The sequence below is a fragment of the Vanessa atalanta genome, chromosome 16 (genome assembly GCF_905147765.1).
Source record: "Vanessa atalanta chromosome 16, ilVanAtal1.2, whole genome shotgun sequence".
NCBI classification, from domain to species: domain Eukaryota; kingdom Metazoa; phylum Arthropoda; class Insecta; order Lepidoptera; family Nymphalidae; genus Vanessa; species Vanessa atalanta.
In genome coordinates, this window is record NC_061886.1 from 5,988,685 (window position 1) to 6,010,166 (window position 21,482).

Sequence of the window (21,482 nt, forward strand, 5' to 3'; positions counted from 1 at the left end):
GCTTCGTAGAATTATTAATATCGGCACCTCGCAGAACTAAGATGAAGTTCACACCGAAAATATTTCACTGAAATACATAATTGAAATTTATCAGTAAGTATCTTTATAAAACACGATTGATGTGGGTGTAAGGTAAAATGTATTTATTCATATGAAACACCTTCGTTATGCATGTACGTGACCTACATATTACATAGTCATATGGGTAAGTCAACTTTTATACACATATTCGAAGCTTGCAAGATTAATTTCGCTATGGAAATGACGTCAAAAACAGAGAGTTCTGTAGAGAATTAATAAAATAAATTATAAGAAGTCAATCTATGAAAAATGCAATATTTTAATTTTATTTTATGATAAAATATCTTATGTGAATTGTTGGAAATACTAACTAGTGAATACCTCGCCGGTTTTTCTCGGTAAAATCGGCGTTTCTGCCGAGCCGGTTTTTACGTTTAGTTTATACGTTTAGTTTTTTTTAACATGACATCCAAAGAGCTTATAAAAAATTACATATGATTGAATATTCGAATTAAAAGTCAAGGTATTCTTTTTCATGTGAAAGTAAGGAACCCAAAAATGTATGGTCATATTACACACTAAAAAAAAAAAGTTTGTCTATGACCTATTACCATAATACCATACTATTTGTACGCAGGTGTACTTGTTATCTGCTCTTTCTATTAGGCGTAAAATAAATATATTTCCTTTAATACTGTTCGTACTAAGAATCATAAACAATAACCTTGATTTCGCCCGTGGCTTTAACCGTCCTGGAGGATTAAGAAGGGAAGATATTATACCCTGATGATGATGTTAGATGTTCTTTTCTATACCTCTGACGTAGTGTACATACTGTAGTGAAGATGTAAAAGCGTAACAAATAAACAAAAACACTTTCGCATATGTAATACTAGTTGTCGCTTTCGGCTTCGCTCTTGTTTTAGGGTTCTGTCGTCAGGCATAAAAAATAGCCTATGTCCTTTCTTGGGGTCCAAGTTTGCCTTATTCCAAATTTCATCAAATCCAGTGGTTTGACCATGAAAGTTTAACTTTCGCAGTTATAATTTTACTACAGAATTATAGATTATGATCATCGTTTAAGTAATTAATAGATACACAGCAGCAGATGTATTAGGATGTTGTTAACAGTCGTATACTTAAATAACATTTCATCACAAGATTCAGCAAAATTTTGCTGAGATATCTTAATACAATCTACAAATTAAATAAATGTTATATAAATATTTTCGTGGGTTCTTTGTTACACTGGTTTACTTACATTTGTTCTTTCAATTCATACTGTTAAACCCCCTTAATTGGGACTACACTAGTACAGCTTCCGTCGGAAAGTAAGATTAATAAGGATTATTTTTTAATATAGATCTTTATCGTTATAGGAAATCACATTAGAAATTATCGCTCATTGCAGTATATATAGCAACAAATATGGTTTATTCTCATAAAGCACCGAAAGAAAGTTTACAGTTGAAATAGAAGGGAAAACAGAAATTTCATCGTCACGATTTCAATGGGTTTTAACATTTGATCCCGCGTTTAATTTCGTCTGTGAATAACCAATTGGGCAAGCGTTTCGCTGAGGTCAGATGACAGATCAGCACTGTACCATTTTATGTAATTTTTTATTTCAACATCATTTTTTATCCCGGTTTCCTCATCGAAACATAATGCTTTGTCGTGCAACATTACCCCATCCAGAAGTATTAAATATAAACATTACAGTTATTGTTTCAATTGTTTTGATGTTTTGTTTAAAAAATACATTTTTTTCTATAGTTTTACTAACTTTATATCCAGGCTTTGCTCAGTTAGAATATGTATTTATAAAAACTCTTATAGCATAGTACATACTATTTCTATTTGTTTACGCGGCACACACCACTGACGTTTCTAGTCCGCTAGATTTTTGTCGATATATTGAATGGTCAACATTTGACATAGGTCAATCATCGTCATATTTCGAGCAATTAACACAAAACCATAATGAATTATGTAAGAGCTTACACCATCCTCATGAGTCACTCCTTTCATTGGTGAAAATTGCATCAGAATCAGTCCATTAACGTTTGAGTTCCGGTCAGACAAGAAAACAGACATACTCATAAGCAGCAAATAAAGTATTTTTGTTAAAAATGTAGACACTACTACTGTACTTTGAACATTGTATACATATATTTAGTTTAGGAATTACATACTTTCACACTTATGTAGCGCCACTCTTAATTTAATCTCAACTTTGATATTTTGTGATATTTATGATGTGTGATTTATCACATTATCCAGGTGAATTGTTTCCTATTCATAAATACCAAAAAAGTCGCTAGATTTGGACTAATTTTAATGTAATAGATGATGTTTACAGTTTTCGTAATGGGTACGTTGTATTTCAAGCTCAGTTGCTATGAAAAATAATACAGAGAAAGCCTGTAAAATTTAGACCAGTGAGAACTGGAGGCCAAAGGTCGACTTTCGTTCTCCGTCAGTAGCCCGCAAAAACGCGCCAAATCTATTGCTTGGATTCTTATGTCCCTATTACTGTCAAAAATGTATTGATACCAGGTGAAAGTCACATATAAATTTAGCACGTGTAAACTCAGTGGTTCCTAACCAGATTTGAAACTGCTTTTAAGATCCAAGTACACATGTTCATACTGTTATTTTTAAGCTTGTTTAATGTCAAGCAAAATAAAAGTTAAGATCACGATTAAAATTAGAGTACCAAATGTCTTGATTAAATGTTATATATAAATAAAATTAAAACTAATTATAATAAATTAAGAATACATTCTAAGATAATTATTTAATACATAATAAAATAATATTTAGTCTAAACAATTAATTAACTCCTAACAAAATGGTTAAGGGCATTAACGCATTATCAAATTAATTTTCATACATTTTAAACGATATACGAATAATAAAAACAGATGGCGTATATTAGTAGCAGTCAAAAAAATAACAACAAAACTTTCACTAAGCAACAGTTGAACAAAACTCGAAGAAACTAACAATTAATCACGCGGAATTAACAGAAGTGTAACACAATCAGTAATTAATAGCCCGTATTTATCGGTATCAACATAAATACTAACTATAACATCGAGCAGCAACTCAAAATAAAATACCTTTGAGCGGTAGACCTCCAGGTGTGAGTGCATAAATATAATATACAGACGACCCGCTGGCATGCTCATGCCTGCTGTCATATTAACTGTTACATTAAATTACTGCTACGAAATTGATCGACTCCAAGTACTTATTGTCTTAAATAAGGACAACCTAATAAAAACTCTATTTTCATTAAATTAAAATTTAATTTCTTTTAACAGCTGCGGAGCGTTTGTGACGCTTGTTATTTCTAGCGTATACAGCAATGTACCGGAGCTCGCACATTGATTTCGGCTCATTCGAAAAGATATCTTTTTTGTCCATTTGTTTGTTTTAATAATATTTTATCCGGTGTGATGGAACGCATGCATTTGTCAGCTCGTGAAATATAGCTCCGTTCAGCTCGGGGTTAATTAATTAGTTTCTTTATATGGATGGTAATGAAGGATTAAGGCTATTATTGATTATTCGTTTGTAAATTTTATTCCCAGTATACTTTAATTATAAATAAATTAAAAACATTAGAAAGATAATCAATAAAAACGTATTGGCAAAATTAATATCCGACTAAGCGAAAGCAATTAATCATTTTGACGGAGAAACCGAGGAGTATCGGAGAAAATGGAAAATTGATACGGAAGGCTTTTGTAATATTTTTAAATAAAAGATGAAAGATTTAAAAGATGATAAGATAAATACCCGCCGCTGCTATTATGTATTTAAATTCTTGAGCTTAGTATTAAAATCTATTCTAGCATGCCTTTAAAATAGCTCATACTCTTGATATTTCAATAACGGTTCGTACATAAAATACGTATTTTTATCGCATAAGTTACATTTAGCCCAGTTATTATAATAATAATTTCTCTGTAGTTTGAAAAGGCTATATAAGCTATTTAAGCTTATATAGCCTTTTCAAACTACAGAGGAAAGAATCAAATCAAATCCTATTAAAAATACTCTTTATTGTACACCAATAAACACATACATAAGTCACATTCAAGATGCACAAGAGGCGACCTTATCGCTAAAACAGCGATCTCTTCCAGGCAACTTTAAAGTAGAAGAAAGAAACAGAGGTAAAAATAGGTAGTGTGTACATAGCAGAGATAAACATAATATATAAATACATTACAGTCAAATTGAATGAAAAGATTCACTTCACTTAAAATCGAGTTGACGCAATATATTGGTGATATACCTATATGGATTTACGTCTACATTTTCAACGTAGACGCAGCTGTTATCGGAACTTTGTAAGAAAATTAAAGTAATTAAATTATTCATCACGAACAGTGAGTAGTGTAAAATATAGCTGGGCTATAAGCAAACCGCGTGAAATACGTGAATTTAAACTGTGTTCGTCTTTATTCTTTCTTGCATTGGTATAGACTATAACTTAAGTACAATTTTAGCTGCAAAATCGTCAATGATACAATATATTATAATTCAGTAAGTATTTTTAAAGAGTGGTACGTTACCTAATACCAGAAATTCCATATTTATTCTTATTCATTGTTTTTATCGGTAAAATTCACAACCGTCTGAACCATTCACTCATCATTTATTCTACCGCGAAACATCAATATTATAGATTACACTGTTTTAAATTATAATTGAATATAATAACAGGTACAAGGTATATATAAATATGATATATCTTGAATTGGCAGTTGGCTGCACATTGACGGTGTACGAAGTGGTGTACTTGCCACCGTGTTACATTATTTTGCATACTATAGTTAGGTGAAGATGACCACTTACTATCTTTTTAAACTGTGATGCTGCCTGGTAATAAACATATGCAGGCACACCTTAATAAACAAATATAAATTAAAGATAAGTTATATTAAAAGCACACAAATATAACAAAAAAGACATTTACTATCATGTGATCTTGTGCTCGCCTTTCTATAATACTATGTTATAGTTCGTAGGAACGTATTAAACTACGAGTTTTAAGAATCTTATATTTATCATTAAAAGAATATGACGTCATCTTATATATTCTTTTATTGTAAGAGAGAAAAATCTGTTCGTTATACCAGTCACCTATTGTAGACTATGAAAACAAAAGACGACTGGTTAATAGGTGTTTTTGGTTACATTCATTTTAATAATTATAATGTCTTCGACATTACAAGTTACATATATAACAGTTATTTTATAATACTATAATAAATTTATCGAACTATGCTTATTTGTAATTCCTTATTACGTTACACATGAGCCCTCATACATAAAGTGTTTACAATTTATCCCGTATCTGTCATATGTAACATATTTATTCTCACAAATCGATATCATAACGAAAACGCAGCGCGTCAAATGCGATTAGAAGTCGGTTCGTTGTTACGTTCGCTAACAACTCGTAATAGGCGACCGTCATTAAATGTGTTAACCCTAGTGTCTCTTGTTATACGAATAGCGAATATGCAAGTCACCTAACTCTTTGACTTTTTAATCATTCGTCACAATTCCTTTTGACAGTGGATATTGTCTTCAACTGTCCTCCGTCTTACTTACCTATATATCAAGTAAAACAGAATTCAAAAAAAATATTATCAATAACAGTCGTTGTCTCATACCGATACGTTCAGTAGTCTACACGTGATTGCATACAAAGAACATATATATATTATACCTAGATATTGATGTGTCTCTAATGTTATATTAAATGTCAAAAATACATTTATTATTTATTTAGGATTTCATTAATTCGAGATCAAAAGGTTTTCAACGAGCTATATGAAGTACTTAATTAAAAACAATTCTTTGAGCTTTTTAAAACTAAAGGCTATTTATTTTATAGTGTCTATAATGAAATAGAGATATTAAAACACTTTTACTTTTCAATTTGCGCTAGTAATATTAAAAAGTTTAAAAAAAAATTTATTACTCTCGGTCCGTATACATGAATTTCATAGTTTAATTATTTATACAATATTCCATATTCAAATTAGTCTTATTTAATTTACCGTTAAAATTGCAAATATGTTTACCACATTGAGTAACGTACCATTAATAGTTACTAATAGTTAATATCAATTGATTTATAGCAGGTCAAATTAATAAAACGTCAAAATCTTGGTTCACGAAAGATTTATTTAGGCGATAAGACAGTTTAGGACAATCGCCCCTTATCCTACTTCCCGATTATAAGATATGACACAATCGTCGGTCTCTCTGATGTTTTTCTAGAGTTCCTTAGTTAAAAAAATTGGTTCCGCACATTAAATTATGCTAAAATACTTTTGAGTTACACTTATAACGCTCAGTTATATCTTTAGCTTAAAATAAATAATTTATTTAATTGATGTTAAGGGCATTTAAAAGGTCATAACGAAGCTATTACTAAGATAAAAAATTGTGAAAAAGCCTGTAAATACCACACTACTGAGGCCTGAGGCCTCCTGTTTTTTCGTTTTATATTTTGAAGCTTCCTCCACCACGCTATTCCATAGGTTGGTGGCTAAACGTGTGGCAGATTTTCATCCAATACACAAATGTGTCATCACTATGTTTTGTCCAATACTGCCGAGCACGCAGTAAATCTAAAATACACAAATTCAGCTCATAAACAATCTGTTTTGGGTGGAGTGGGTTCGAACCCGCAATCTTTGCTAAAGATTCACAGTCTCACCTCTGGACCATGTCAGCTAATCATTAAATATTTCACCTAAATACTTTTAGTATTATGCTAATAATCTCATTACACTTACTTATATCGTTATTCCACGTAGTCAATACAAAGCACTAACATCCTTTAAAAGTCTAAAATTTTAAGCAACAATTTCTGGAATATTTATAAAGTGTAAATCATGCAAAGAATATTCAAAACGTATTCTTAAAACACAAACACATACAAAGTCGTATACGACTGTAAGTTTTATCGGTGTATTGTTGCCATCTCAGAGCTGCTTTCGCGAACAGTACCTCATAACGCGTTGAGAAATCGCTTCGAAATTTGTTTCACCTATTCGCGACTTACTTTAGGCAAGTTTGAAAAGGTACATCGTCTTGTCAGACCACCTGGCCAACGCATAAACATTACGATTTATTAAGGATAGGCGTCAAAAAACATTTATTAATAAGCCGCTACTTCGAAACAATTAGAAATTTTAATTAAACCACTTTCGAATATAAAATACTAGTAAAATATTATAATATAATTGCTATTATAGTAAGAGAACACTAGTAGAATTAAATTTTTTTTTTTTTTTTTCATGGCAACCTAATACTTGTAGATATGATTATATTACGTAAACCACCAACCAACCACGTATCATTTAATTTAAAAAAAAAACAGACGATATATTATTAATGGTCGTTTACTTTTTTACATCTGGCAACTTCGTAGCTGTATTTAAGTAAGCATTCAATTCCTCGTGTAATTTTATACTAATAGGTAGTTGATAAAAATATATATTAAACTTTATACCATGTAACAGTATATACACGGCAAAGTTGCAATTGTAATTACATATATTTATTTATATAAATATCGTCCATCTTGGATCCATAAATTTATTAAACTCATTTTCGAAATGATTTAGGTACTTAGTCAATCCATCTTGATTAACTACGAGCAGAATGATTTAATCTAATATTAGGAAACAATTGAATTGAAAAATGTTCAGTTTATTTAGTTTAATGTTGGAATATTGTTATGAAAATATATCTTCAGTTTGATAAAGCAATTCAATTTCTCAATCGATATGCCCTAGTTAGCTAGGATATACGAAATTAAGTTTTTGTATCGAGATCGTCGTGAATCGCAGAACAGATTGCGCCGTAGAGCGCAACAATCATTTGGGAAAAACTTTGTTGACAATGTTACAATAAATTGAAAAAACCATTTACAATTTTCCCACGAATTTAATGTTATTTTAAATAACTCAATTAGCCCCACTACAGTTTGTAGTCATTCTTAAGTATTTATATAAAGTAATAAAAATTGAACTTTAATTTAAAGTATAAATAATGAATACCATTTGAACAATTAACTTTAAGATCTGAAAATACCGTTGTTGATTATAATTAACAAATAATACTTTTCATAAACGAATTTTATAAGCTACTTATAATCGGATGTTATAAGAAAAAAGCATCTGTATTATGCTTAAGTAGAAATTTAAAAAAAGAAGTCAATAATTTCACGGCTTAAAAAAATAAAAACCTCATTTTGACCAATGACTGATCGATCGGATGGGAACATCTGCTGAAAATTACTTTAAAACACACAAAAAATCCTCACATCTACTCAAATAGAACTTTTCATTCAACAGCGTAACAATAGTTCTTCCTTCATTGGCATACTGACGGTTGATTATAAGTAGGGTTCGCAGAAACGTGCCTAAAAAAATTTTTTTTTATGGAATTTCATTTTATTTAATATTAATAAAGAGGGTACGTTCCTTTCATAAATTACCTATACGTAATTAAATATATAACAATTATTTTTAAATAGTTTAATAATTATTTAAACACAGTTTTATTTTGTTCGATCCAATTAATAACTTTCATATAGGCTTGCTAAAATTTAATACATGCCTGGTATTCTGTACAACATATGAAGGCACGCTTTGTGCGCACAGTACACACGTTGTAGCGCAACTAGTTAATTTCCTTTGTGACAAAGGCCGGTCCGCGGGGATGGATGCGTGGAAATCGCGATGCGTCACGGTGTTCCCGACGGGTGCAGCCGCCCTTCTATGACACGTTTCTCATGTAAGGTTACATTATACAAAAAATATTCTAGCAATATAAACTTTATACTGAGGCTTTAATTACCTTCCAGTGATATTGATTTTTGTAAATATGTATATATAAAATATTCATTTAATATTTGAATATTAAAATATATTTACGAAGTAACGTTTTATACATAATAACCAGACCCACCTTATAATCACCATCGTCTATAGACGATTAACAATTCCTACACCCACCTTGGACACTAAGATGATGTGTCCCTTATGCCTGTAGTTACACTGGCTTACTCTTACTTAGAACCGGAACATAAAATACTTAGTTTTTTGTTTGGAGGTAGAATTTACATGATGTGCGTATATGCTTATTAACTACAATGTTCACCGTAAAAATATATGTAACAAAGACTACATACACAAACTATATATAAGACCCAATGAAGAGGAACAGTAACATTGAACGGAATAAAACTGCGCAGAAAATTTAATTATCTAATAAAAATCCAATCGGTTGAGGATTATTGCAATTTTTTTAAAGCTAACCAAAAATCTTTTTCTAAAACGAAACGGAAATTATGCTGTATAAGCTTATTTGTGTTCTCGTCTAGGATGTAGTTTGTTTAAATAAATATTTGTAACTTTTTATTATCTGCTTTTAATTGTTTCAATTGTACATCCAATTGAACTACATAATTTACAAATACTTTATATGAAAAGTAACAACAAGAAAACGTACCGCCCGAGTTTCAACCTGGTTAAGAAACTACGTTATAGCCACTCAGCTATCTGCGATTCTGCATGAACCATTTTGACGTTGACAAGTAAATAGTCGTGTCCCGAACAAAGTGCTCGTGTATAACGATCGAGCGCAGGTATATATGTACATAGAAGCTTTGAGAAAAACCATTCGAAAATCGGTTTCCTATAGTTTTATTTTTATTTCAACGTTTTATGGATCGGCAGTCTCGGTGAAAGGGACATAAAATTGATTCTAAATGGACATATAAAAGAGCAATTGCATTTGACTTTTGCTGATGTAGTTTTATGTTGTTTAGTTACTCATGTACAGAATCGCACTCAGCAAATCTGGCGCTGTTTCAATTTAGGTAATTTTCAATGGAAGCTTGGGAGCAACAAATCTAATTTACGAAAACTAAGTTCATCCAAACCGAATGGAAGCCCAAACTCGCAGTATATGCTAAATCAATTTAACAAGTAGATTTGTTATAGAATAATTTGATATTTATCCATACAATATATTAGTATTATTATTTTAAGGAGTTATTATTATTTTATTAATATGACCACGTGACACTGCGTTTGTCAAAATAAAGTAAAGAGAAGGAAAGGGAATTGCTGGTGAACGTACTTTCAGCTAATCGCTAATGATTCAATAAAGCTGTGAGCTATTTTTCTGACAACCAATGGAATAATAGCCGAGGGACATACAAAAGTATTATTCTTCGAAGAAGATTTTTTTTTTTTTATCTTCTCTCATCAAATGCAGAAATCTGCAAAAGAGAAGATTTTATTTTATTTAGTCTTAGTATCTAATAGTAAGATATAGTTACTTATTTATAAGACAATAATATAAAAGACAATAAATAATTAAAAATATAAAGTGAAGGTCATATATTATTATCATTTACGTGAAATAGAATCTTAAGCTAAACTGCGTTAATTAATAAACGATTTTTATAGCATAAATTTTAACTTATTTATTTTGTTCACTTTTAAATGCATATATCTAGATAAATGTTATTTCGATTGCTTCTAAAATTATTCAGTATTACAATTTGTTAGAGTTTTTATTTAAATTAAACCTCAACGAGGTCTGTGATCAATTGATTTGAATCTTTTAAAACATTTTGTGCACCAGCTGTAAATGCCATCATGTCTGGCGCGTACACGGTCTCCGCGAGGGCGTCGCCGAGAATACGATCACAATTAATAGCTACACAAACTATTTCCGGTTAACCGAGACAAATCATAATTACTCCTTCGGTTTTACTTACACCCCCTTTGATGTTTTTATACAATATCCCGGTTACGGCTGGCTTAAAACAAATAGTACGGCTCACAAGCGATTATATGTTTGCGTTGAAACGATTTGAAACGGTGATAGCTTTCTGAATTTTGCCGGCTTCTGTGTGGTCTGTTGTGGTACAAATTATATTGTTTTATTAATATTATGGTTAATGGTCTGACATGGGTTCGATTAGTAGCAATTAGTGTCAATGTCATTATTAGATCAACACTTTCTTTTGTATCGTAGGCATTTGGCAAATTGGCCTTTTGATAGTAATTGGTAACCTACCCACATAGAATAGCACTGTACGATATATTTTCTATTCCTTACATCATTAATGTAACTCCTACCTTGGAAAAGAGGTGAATATCTAATTAGGTACACTAGCTAACTTAGCCTTAAAACGGAAAACAACATTACTAAGAAGTATTGCAGCGGTAGAATAGGTGATATGAAGGTGGTACCTACTAGGACCACCCTCACTAATTAAATAAAATATACCTATTAATATATAATACGATCTAGGCGATCATATAAAAAGTATAATTCGAAATATATCAATTTAAGCATTTTAACGTTTTATCATATGTTACACTTAGGGTACACGATATGTGTTCTCTGCCGATTATTTTGGATGCAGACAAGCGGCAGTACAGTCTCGCGCAGATGCGACATCCGTCGGGCCCACGTGAAAATCGATTTTCCACGCTACGCCAGCTGGCGCGAGCGACAACTATAAACTGATAAAGCTTTACCCCGATATAAATAAAATCAACTCTATCTTAACGAAATAAGGTTTAAATTGGCATTCGTTTATTTTTCAAGAAACTAAAATAATTTTGTTACACTGTATGTACTATGAACGTCAAAAGTTCCTTTGTTGATATTTTTAATGTTTCGCACATTGTTGGTGGGTGACGGACCTACCGCGTTTGATCCGATTGCAGTCGTTATTTATGATTATTAGAATAGCGTGCGGATGGCGAATAATTAATTTTTACGTTCACTTCTTTATTGTTGTCGTGAAATTGATGATGCTTAATAGCAGTTTTTAACAGTATAACATAACAGGAAGACGTTAGCTAACTAATAATCACATCTTTAAGCTACCTTTTATACTCATATACGCGAATCACGATTATTTTATTTTAGCATTTTTATTTGATAACAATCTTAGAACTTAACATTTAATATAACGTTTTATTATATACAAGTAATAAAAGAAAACAATGTATTTTTATTTCAAAATATTAAAATCGTTTTAATTAAAAATATAAAAAAGGAGAATCTTTATCAAAATTAAATAATCTTCAATTTTTTAATCTAAATTATACTTAAAGGATTCATTAATCAGAGATTCACTTTTGATACTAACTCGAGCTAGATTTTAATTAATAATTGTAATCTAGACTAACATTTTATTGCGTGCTAAAGAATAATCAACTCGCATTTATATTACCTACGAGCTTTATAGTAGACTTATTCTGATTAATCTCAAACTACTCGATCTCAATCTAAGGAATTTTAATTAAATTCAATATTATCTAAATACAAAAAGTAAAAGAAGCGTAATACCAGGTATCAGAAATAAACCTCGCCGGCACTTGATTGACGACTCAACAATGCATCGAGCGCTCTAAAACGTAGAAAGACTGATTACAACCGCTCCGACATCTCAGAAACGTCAAACTTTGATTGGTGATTCCCATGTGTAATACTAGTAGTCTTTCAACATAGTGGAGAGCCTTTTCGCTCGAAATAATGAGTGACAGCGCTCCGAGATCCATCATTGTCCGAGCGAGGTCGCATAACAAAACAGTGAAGAAAAAATCCGATTGATTACCTAAACTACTTCGACTGAATTTTGTTATTTACAGAATTAGAGGCGAGACTATCGATTGAGCACAGTTAAAATTAGTGTGATATAATTAGGCATATGACACGAATTCACCGCCTATCATAATGGAACAAACGAACCATAGAATTTTGATATGACGGCGTATCAGACGCGTGTCGAGCGTTGTATGGAGAAGATGTGACCGCTCAATCGTACCACTGCCGTTAAATACCTGGATCTAATCAACATTTCTACACTCATTTTTAACACTTAATTTTACACGTATCTTAGCGTTATATGAACGATTTTACGGGTGACCCGTTCTGGTTGCATTCATGTTTCAATTGTAAGTCGAGTACGGGCCTTAGAAGCATACTAAATTATGCAAATCAAATTAATCGTCGAGTTCATGTTTCCATATAAGAACAGTTTAATGAAAAATTTTACAACTTGTAATTAATTAGACTCGGCAAAAAAAAATATATAATACATTTTTGAATAAATACAGTTCATATATCAAAAATATATTTTTTAAAGGAGCTTTATCAATTCATTTCTATACAGAATACAGTTAGAAAGTATTCTATTTGCGTACAAATGTCTTACAAATGTGTGCATATTTGCATAGAGAAAGACGAGAAGATATTTATTTCACATATTATTCTTGGGAAAATTTAAATCCACAAAGGATACTTTTATATGAAAAACGATTTATTTCAAACATGTACAATCTCTTTGTGGTACCAGATGTAATCTGTTTCCATGTTTCATTTAAATATTTCTCTACAATATAAGTAATATTCCGCTTCTAAAATTTGAATGCTTCTGTTTGACATCATTAATTTAATTAAAAAAATATATAGGAAATAAGAATAACGTGATCAAATTAAGTAAATTTAAAAATTATTTACCCATCTAATAAAACTGTAATTAATTTCAGTGACTTAAGCAAACAGATGTGAAAATTGGACTGTAAATTTCAAACCATTATTCCGATATTCCCCAGGCAATTCTATAAAAGTCAGCCCCTAAGCTATACCCCTTACAACGAGGCGTAACTGAATAGCGTTGCCATTACAATCCCCACTAAATAAATTCTCACCCCGCGTTAATATAAATCGCCAAAAGTAAATAGAACGCTGCCATTACTGCCCTGATTATTTGTTTGCCCCTGACATGACGCGGGAACGCCATTTTGATTTTTATTTTTTTATTGCCACTACAAAAATTATGGCCAGTTTGAAATATTGCTTTGTGTTCTTTATTTGAAAGAGGGATATTTAGTTTGTACATAATAAATTACATTCGAAATATTTGAATATAGGATAATTTATGATTCAAATATAAAAACTTGGGCTTAAACAAATTTAAATTCAAGTAAAACGTAACTACTGGTAACATTCCTTTTTATACGGCGAATTAATTTTAGTAAGAACATTAATTTTATGAGACCTAAATCTTCCTCCACCATTTTCCTTGACGACACCCTTCTTGACATTGACACCATTACATAGAAGATCGATGCGCCCTTGTCTTCCTACTGAACAGTCTGTTGGGTGAGGGTATGAACAAACAACACTGCAAGAAGTCTATTAATTAAGTTACAGCATGTATAGCTAACACAATAAATATTATAAATCAGTAGATTCTGATGAGTTTTTGAGTTAAGTTTTGGGTTAATTTTAATATCCTTAAAATCTGTTTCCGAATGAAGTCTGTAATATATACTTAAAACATTTCCTTCAATGCATTTCAAAAACATTATTATGCAATGACATCGATTTATCATAATTGCGATCGAGTTTCACTCGCATTTAATCGTTTTTCAATGTCTAATCGTAAAATAACTGGTACAGACATTGCTATATCTAACCGCGTAGGAGATATTGTAGTCTACAATACGGATGCAATTCGGTTTAATAGCCCAGTAGCATAGCAACACGACACGACTGAAGAGATATTACCAAGACACGGGAATGTAATACTATTAATTTCCAACTCCAAACATCTGTTCCGTTTCTACAACATGTATATATATACCGAACAGACATATGAGTAATATAGTACATCATACTAGATTGTAGGGCTATGTGTAAGTGTGACCTCTTCCGAGTAGACACCACCCACTTATCACATATTCTACCGCCAAGCAGCAATACTTAGTATTATTGTGTTCCGGTTTTCAGGGTCAGTGAGCCAGTGTAACTATAGACAAAAGAGACATCTTAGTTCTCAGTTGGTAGTGCATTGACGATGTGCTTATTACATGGCAAATGTCTATGTTTTATACTTATATATGTTATAAGTATTCCTATTTTTGGTTTTACATACAATTCACAGACCTACCAACAAACTTTTGTGTACATCTTGAAGTGAAGTATGCCACAAGTTCACCTTTAACGAAGTATATTAATAAGTAACACCTCATCCCTCCTCAGCATTGGAACCTGGGCTTTTTACGTTACTAATATAAAATATTCGATAAGGTAACGTCATATATGTTAACACAAAACATTTACAATATATAAAAAACATTTAAAAATAAGTCCAATTAAAACTGTTATCTTATCAGAAGTTTAAGACCTTTATATTTTTAAGTTGATATGCTGCGCTAGGCTGCGTTTTTGTTCGCGGTTATTATTTACGGGAAATAATTCCATTATTCCATTGTATAATACCCTTTTAATTTCCTATACATAAATAGTAATGGCTATTACTCGAAATGTTATTCACTTATTCGTTTACCAAGATAGCTGTATATATTTATATAATATATTTCCTATATTATGATAATTTCTACTCATTCTATTCTGCCAATATTAATAAAGATTATAAAAGAATTATGTTAAAAAAATATACCACTACATATAGACAGTCAAACAATCAAGATTATTTCAAAATAATTTAATTACATTAGAATAATAACACGAATTTAAGCAGACCATGTGTACCAACAGTTTGTAGTAAATACGATTGTGGTCGTGTGTTATATAATAAAATGATTAATACCTATCAAATAATATGTGAGATAGCTTTTTACGTTGACGGTAACAAATATGTTAATTTTGTAATATAAAAAAATTTATTGTCATTTTTTTTTTATTTTAATATTATTCGAAAATCGAACACCATGTAAATGTTTCAAACTCAATTTTGTTTCTTAGTTGCCCAAATACATAGTATTAAACATAAATTCGAAAAGTGTAACATGTATTAAGTATTTAAATAATCAATGAAGCTACTTGATCAGTAAAAAATTAAAAAAAAATCTTAATGTAAGTTTATTATAAAGATAATGTTGCATATAAATAAATAAACATCAACGTTATGCGCCGGAAACATTCCAGTACGGAGCTAAAAGCCAAATATTCCGTTGTTCCAAACCTTGCCATTTACTTTTATCTGTGTTAAACAGACATGAAAAAACATATAGTCTTCAGAGAATATAGTGAAACACCACCCAAGAAAAGTTATTTAGATAATGCTTTGTATTTAACGTACATATTACCTACTAAGGAATTTTGTTCGTTTAATGTTATTGATAAAAATATTGTAATATTGATTCATTATGTTGATAACGTATTTATATAATTTAAATTGAGACAGCTGTTTATATAATTGGGTCGATAATAACCTAAGGGTTTAATGCAGACAAGCCCTAGTAAAAGTGGTGGTGTTACTGATTTTGTGTTTATACTAAGAACGCGTCATCAGACGTCGAAAGTTGCGTAATATACTAAGCATCTACCCGCCCACTACTTGAACCGCATATTATTATATAAGTTTTTTTTTTTTAATTAAAACTGAATACATTCAAAAAATTCAATACTTAAGTTAGATGTATGAATTTAACACTCACTCATATGATTAGTTAATGCTGCAACTTTTAACTATGATTTTTTTATTTTCAATCAACTTCTAAATGTAAAGAAGTGTCATGATAAATAAATTTAAGATAAATATGCGTGGTGAGTGCATTTATATGTATAAGTACTGACTACCTTATTACATATAACATAAATGTGTTGTATTTAAATATTTTATTCATCCCTATTTATACAGACAAAAGCCCGAACAAGCACTCGCAAGCTATTCTCGTATAAAATATCACACGTCCCTATATCATTTGCAGACCTCCGGGTTTCACTCCAATACCTGACATGTAAACTGATAACAATGGTACAACACTTCACACCTATTACGTTACACCCGCTTCCATTCATGGCTTTGACGCCACTACAAAGACAGCAACATAAACGTCAATATGGCGGCTCTTTCATAAATCGAACGATCTTCATTTTCTTTCTTTTCTGCCAGTATTTGATGCATTAGCGACGAATTAGTCGGCCTGTCTTTTATACCCTCAAAATATATCTGTGCTTCATTCAATGACTGACAAAGTAGGAACGCCCATAACTTGTGTGGTAGATCTTGGGTGGTTCGAAAATCAAAACGGGAAAGAATTTGCTCGACAGATAATAAAATGTAGAAGTTACGTATTAGAAGAACAAAAAGATTAATGGTTTTCTTTAATATTTGACTTGTCATTACTTATTATTAAAACTGCTTTGGCTTTAATGCATCATGTCAAAATTTAATTTACACGGTACCTACCTACTTAAAATTACTAAATTACTTTAATAATTTAGTGAAATAGCTAGGCAGTTTGAGATTAATTTTCGTAGAATTAATTAAACAAGTACCTTCTTTAACCCTTACTGTACTGAGTATCACATATGATTCATGCTTATTGTTTTTTTGTGTCGGCTATTTAGACAGGGAACCTGTTAAATCATATCTACGCTATTGTCAATCACTTTTATTTAATGGAAATAGCTATCCGATTCGAATAATTATATTTACTTTAGATATCCCGTTTATTACAGAAGATTTAATACCTTCATAACCCTTAACAGTAACTAAAGACGTCAACTAATATGACAAACTCCTTTGACCACAAAATACAATCCAAGTTTTGAGTTAAGTGCCCGAAACCGCAGTGCACCAAGTACTGGTGTGTAATAAAATTAAAAAAAAAGATTTCAATAAATACTTCTGTTCTAAAATCAAATTGTTCTCTGTAACTTTGAAATGAGGAAGCAATCAATTACAAGTCGCAAAACTGTCATCAGGTAAGCGAATACTGAAAGGATAACCACCCACCGGTAGCATTATAGATTGGTTTACAACAATATACTCTATTATAGCGTACTTTCGTTGCGAGACAATAAAGTTGAGACGAGGACTTCAATAGAGTTGTTTGTGGTTTAGATTCAACAAGCAAGCGTCGCGGGGGTCGCACATTGCTACTGGACAGTAGGCCTTTTTCTTTTGTTCTACAGCCAACATGAGGTCTAAAATGCGGTTACCCATACATTAACGAAGCATTTATAACCACAAAATTAGGCACGGCATGACGATTTGTTTTAAAATTTCTAAGAAATTAAAAACAAAACGTTGAAGCTGTTGTGAGAATTATTGAAATTGTGTGAAATAATGTTTTGGTCTACTCTAGTAGGTACTTTCCTATATATTCTAGTAAATATAAAAAGTATATCTAAGTATATAGTATATACATATTTACACTGTGAATTACATTACAATAGCAGCCTGTAAATTTCCCACTGCTGGGCTAAGGCCTCCTCTCCCTTGAGGAGAAGGTTTGGAGCATATTCCACCACGCTGCTCCAATGCGGGTTGGTGGAATACACATGTGGCAGAATTTCGTTGAAATTAGACACATGCAGGTTTCCTCACCGCCGAGCACGAGATGAATTATAAACACAAATTAAGCACATGAAAATTCAGTGGTGCCTGCCTGGGTTTGAACCCGAAATTATCGGTTAAGATGCACGCGTTCTAACCACTGGGCCATCATCACGTGTGCTTCACACTGTGAACATGAGGTGCAAATACATAACCCATGTGGGACGTACGGAGACAGAAAATTAACTTGGTTTTTCTTTAATTATATTGATACTGTTACTGACTTTTATGTTTAAATTATATCTATTATATATATATATATATATATATTGTCATTATAATACACGAGTTGATGGCCGTTTTTTGATAAACATTTAACGAATAACTTTTTAATATATTACGTAAAACACTCTAAAATGTCTTAACCGTAAAAGCGAAAATTGCTTCAACGACACGGAATTCAAGCAAACGTCAAATTCATAAAATACTAAGAGCTTAACATATACACTCACAGTTTTATTGTTACTTTAATGACTATTGTTCTACGTTTTATGGGGGTTGAAAAGCCAAAATGGTATAATGGATAGAATAAGAGGATCTTATTCGAAGAATGCAGATTGAAATCCGAGTAAGCATTCTCAACACATTTAAGTTTTCTCAATTTGAGTTCCAAAATAAATCCACCTCGTGAAAACATTGTCAGGAAACCTGCATCTGTCGGATAAAATTTGTTTCATACACAAATTCACAAGGAAGGTGCCTGATATAAAAAAAAAATTCAAACTTCTCAAACAAACAGTAAAACCTTTTTGGAATATTGCAAATATATTTCAAAATTACATCATCTTAATAGGGTCATTCAAAGAGAAAGGTATAAATTCAATTCAGCATATTGGTTATTGTGATAAAATCGATGACAATCATTGCAGAAATTAAATTCTTATTATTGCCAATAAATCATTAATAGATAACGTTATTTTATATTAATTAATACAAGATTATTTAATAACATAAAGGATAATTATTGTTCGTTGATTTAACCTATATACATATATCTTCACGGTAGCATGTGCAAGCGATACCGCGATGTCCCCATAATAGAGTCAGTACCGCAGTTTTTAGTGGATATTCAAGTGTATTGGGCGCAACAGGCTTTCTAGGCATCGGCGAGTCCCACATGGGGTTTGCGCCACTTCATGCATAAAAGCTATATAAAATTATTATGAGTAATTGATATATGTAATTGCCTCGGTTAAATACAGTCATTACTAAATTTCTAGTCGTTTCTTCTCGATGGAATCGACATTACAAATCTATATTAGAGTCAATTTAATATAAATAAAGTTAACGATCTGAACATACTTGTAAAAACCTCCTTGAATAAAGTTTCTCTATATTTAACTAAGTAAATGCTATTACAGACGGAAAACAATCAAATTATTTCAATATTTTATTAGATTCTTATACAAATTAATATTAAAAGCAATAAGTAGCCACTTAAAGTATAATAATAAAATATGGCCATGTCGTAAATAACGTTTTAAATACTTTTTCAACTATTTATTACAAGCGAAAATGACAAGTAATAAATGTCTGACAATTCCTCATTAGTCTCAATGTTGGTTCGTATTGAACGCGAATTTCATTTTACAAAATGTCAGTAGAATTTGTAGAAAGGAATATAATTGATCAAAACTTCATGACAATCTGTGGTTATAAAAAGACGAAAAAAATTAAATTCGTTTTAAACTGGTTAATTTAAAACTATTTTAAACAAAATACTTTCAAAGACGTAATATCTTCAAATCTATTGAGCCATCTAAATATCAAAGTAAGTTATTCTAAATATTTTTTACGTTTACCGATTCAAGTAAAATATCTACAAAATTTAAATATCATCCAGTTCATTCGATTACGCATTCATTTTATTGAAATTAACCATTATAAAGCATATTTTTAAACAAAAAAAAAACAATGCTTGACACATTTAAATTACACTACGTATTATTTATCTATATTTTTTATATCCTGCTACAAAACTGTGTAAGTTCTTGAGTAAAAAACAATCTCATATTTTACCTACATTAATATTTTCTATAACATATATGTGGCGGTTTATGGATAATAATAAACTGTGAGTATGAAATATAGGAAAAATATTTTTTTATATATATAACTAGAATAATGTATACATATCTTAAACATGTAACGTATTGTTATATATATATGTACATATAAATAATGTCTGTTATCCGTTGGAGAGTTTTTTTTTTAAAAAACACATAATAGAACTACTTATTAAAAGTAAGGCTACCACCGGTTCGGAATGTAGATTCTACCGAGAAGCCTACATGTAAAATATATGTCCAACACTTCCGACTAAATTACAACATAATTCGAAAAAAGAACACAATAACAAAATAACACGCCTCATTTCAAAACTGATAATAAAACAAAGATAAATTTCAAATAGAAACATCGGTGCAGATGATTTGTAATAAGTGACAAATATTTACAAAGCCGGACGCTGAATACAGATTGAAAAGCGCTAAATAGGTACAATTTCGTCGCCATTCCGGGAACGTCGAAGTTGTAAATCTATTTAATTGCCACCGCTTTTAAAACGTTTTTACACATTATTTTACGTAGTGCCTCCTGCCACGGGAGCTGCGCAGTAAAACAATAAATATTCTGTGTACTGTTACTCTCTTTGTAGGACCTTCGATGGGCTCGCTGCTTTTGTTTCGAATTTTAAATGAAGTTGAACAATACATCCGCTTATCCATAGCCGTACCGCGCGTGTTTATTTTATTAAAAAATAAATAAAAAAATATATTATGCAATATCGAATTTCGAATCGAATTCGCAGAATATGGTTTCAAATAATTCAATAAATATATTTTATTTAAGAGTATCATGCATATATTTTTAATCCAGAAGTTTCTGTTTTAAAGGTTTAATACTCCTCTCTTTAACAATCAGATGTTGTGTTATAGATTTTTTAAATATTTTTTAAGCTAAATAGAATGCTCATATTTAATTAAATAAATATATGCATAGTAATTATATA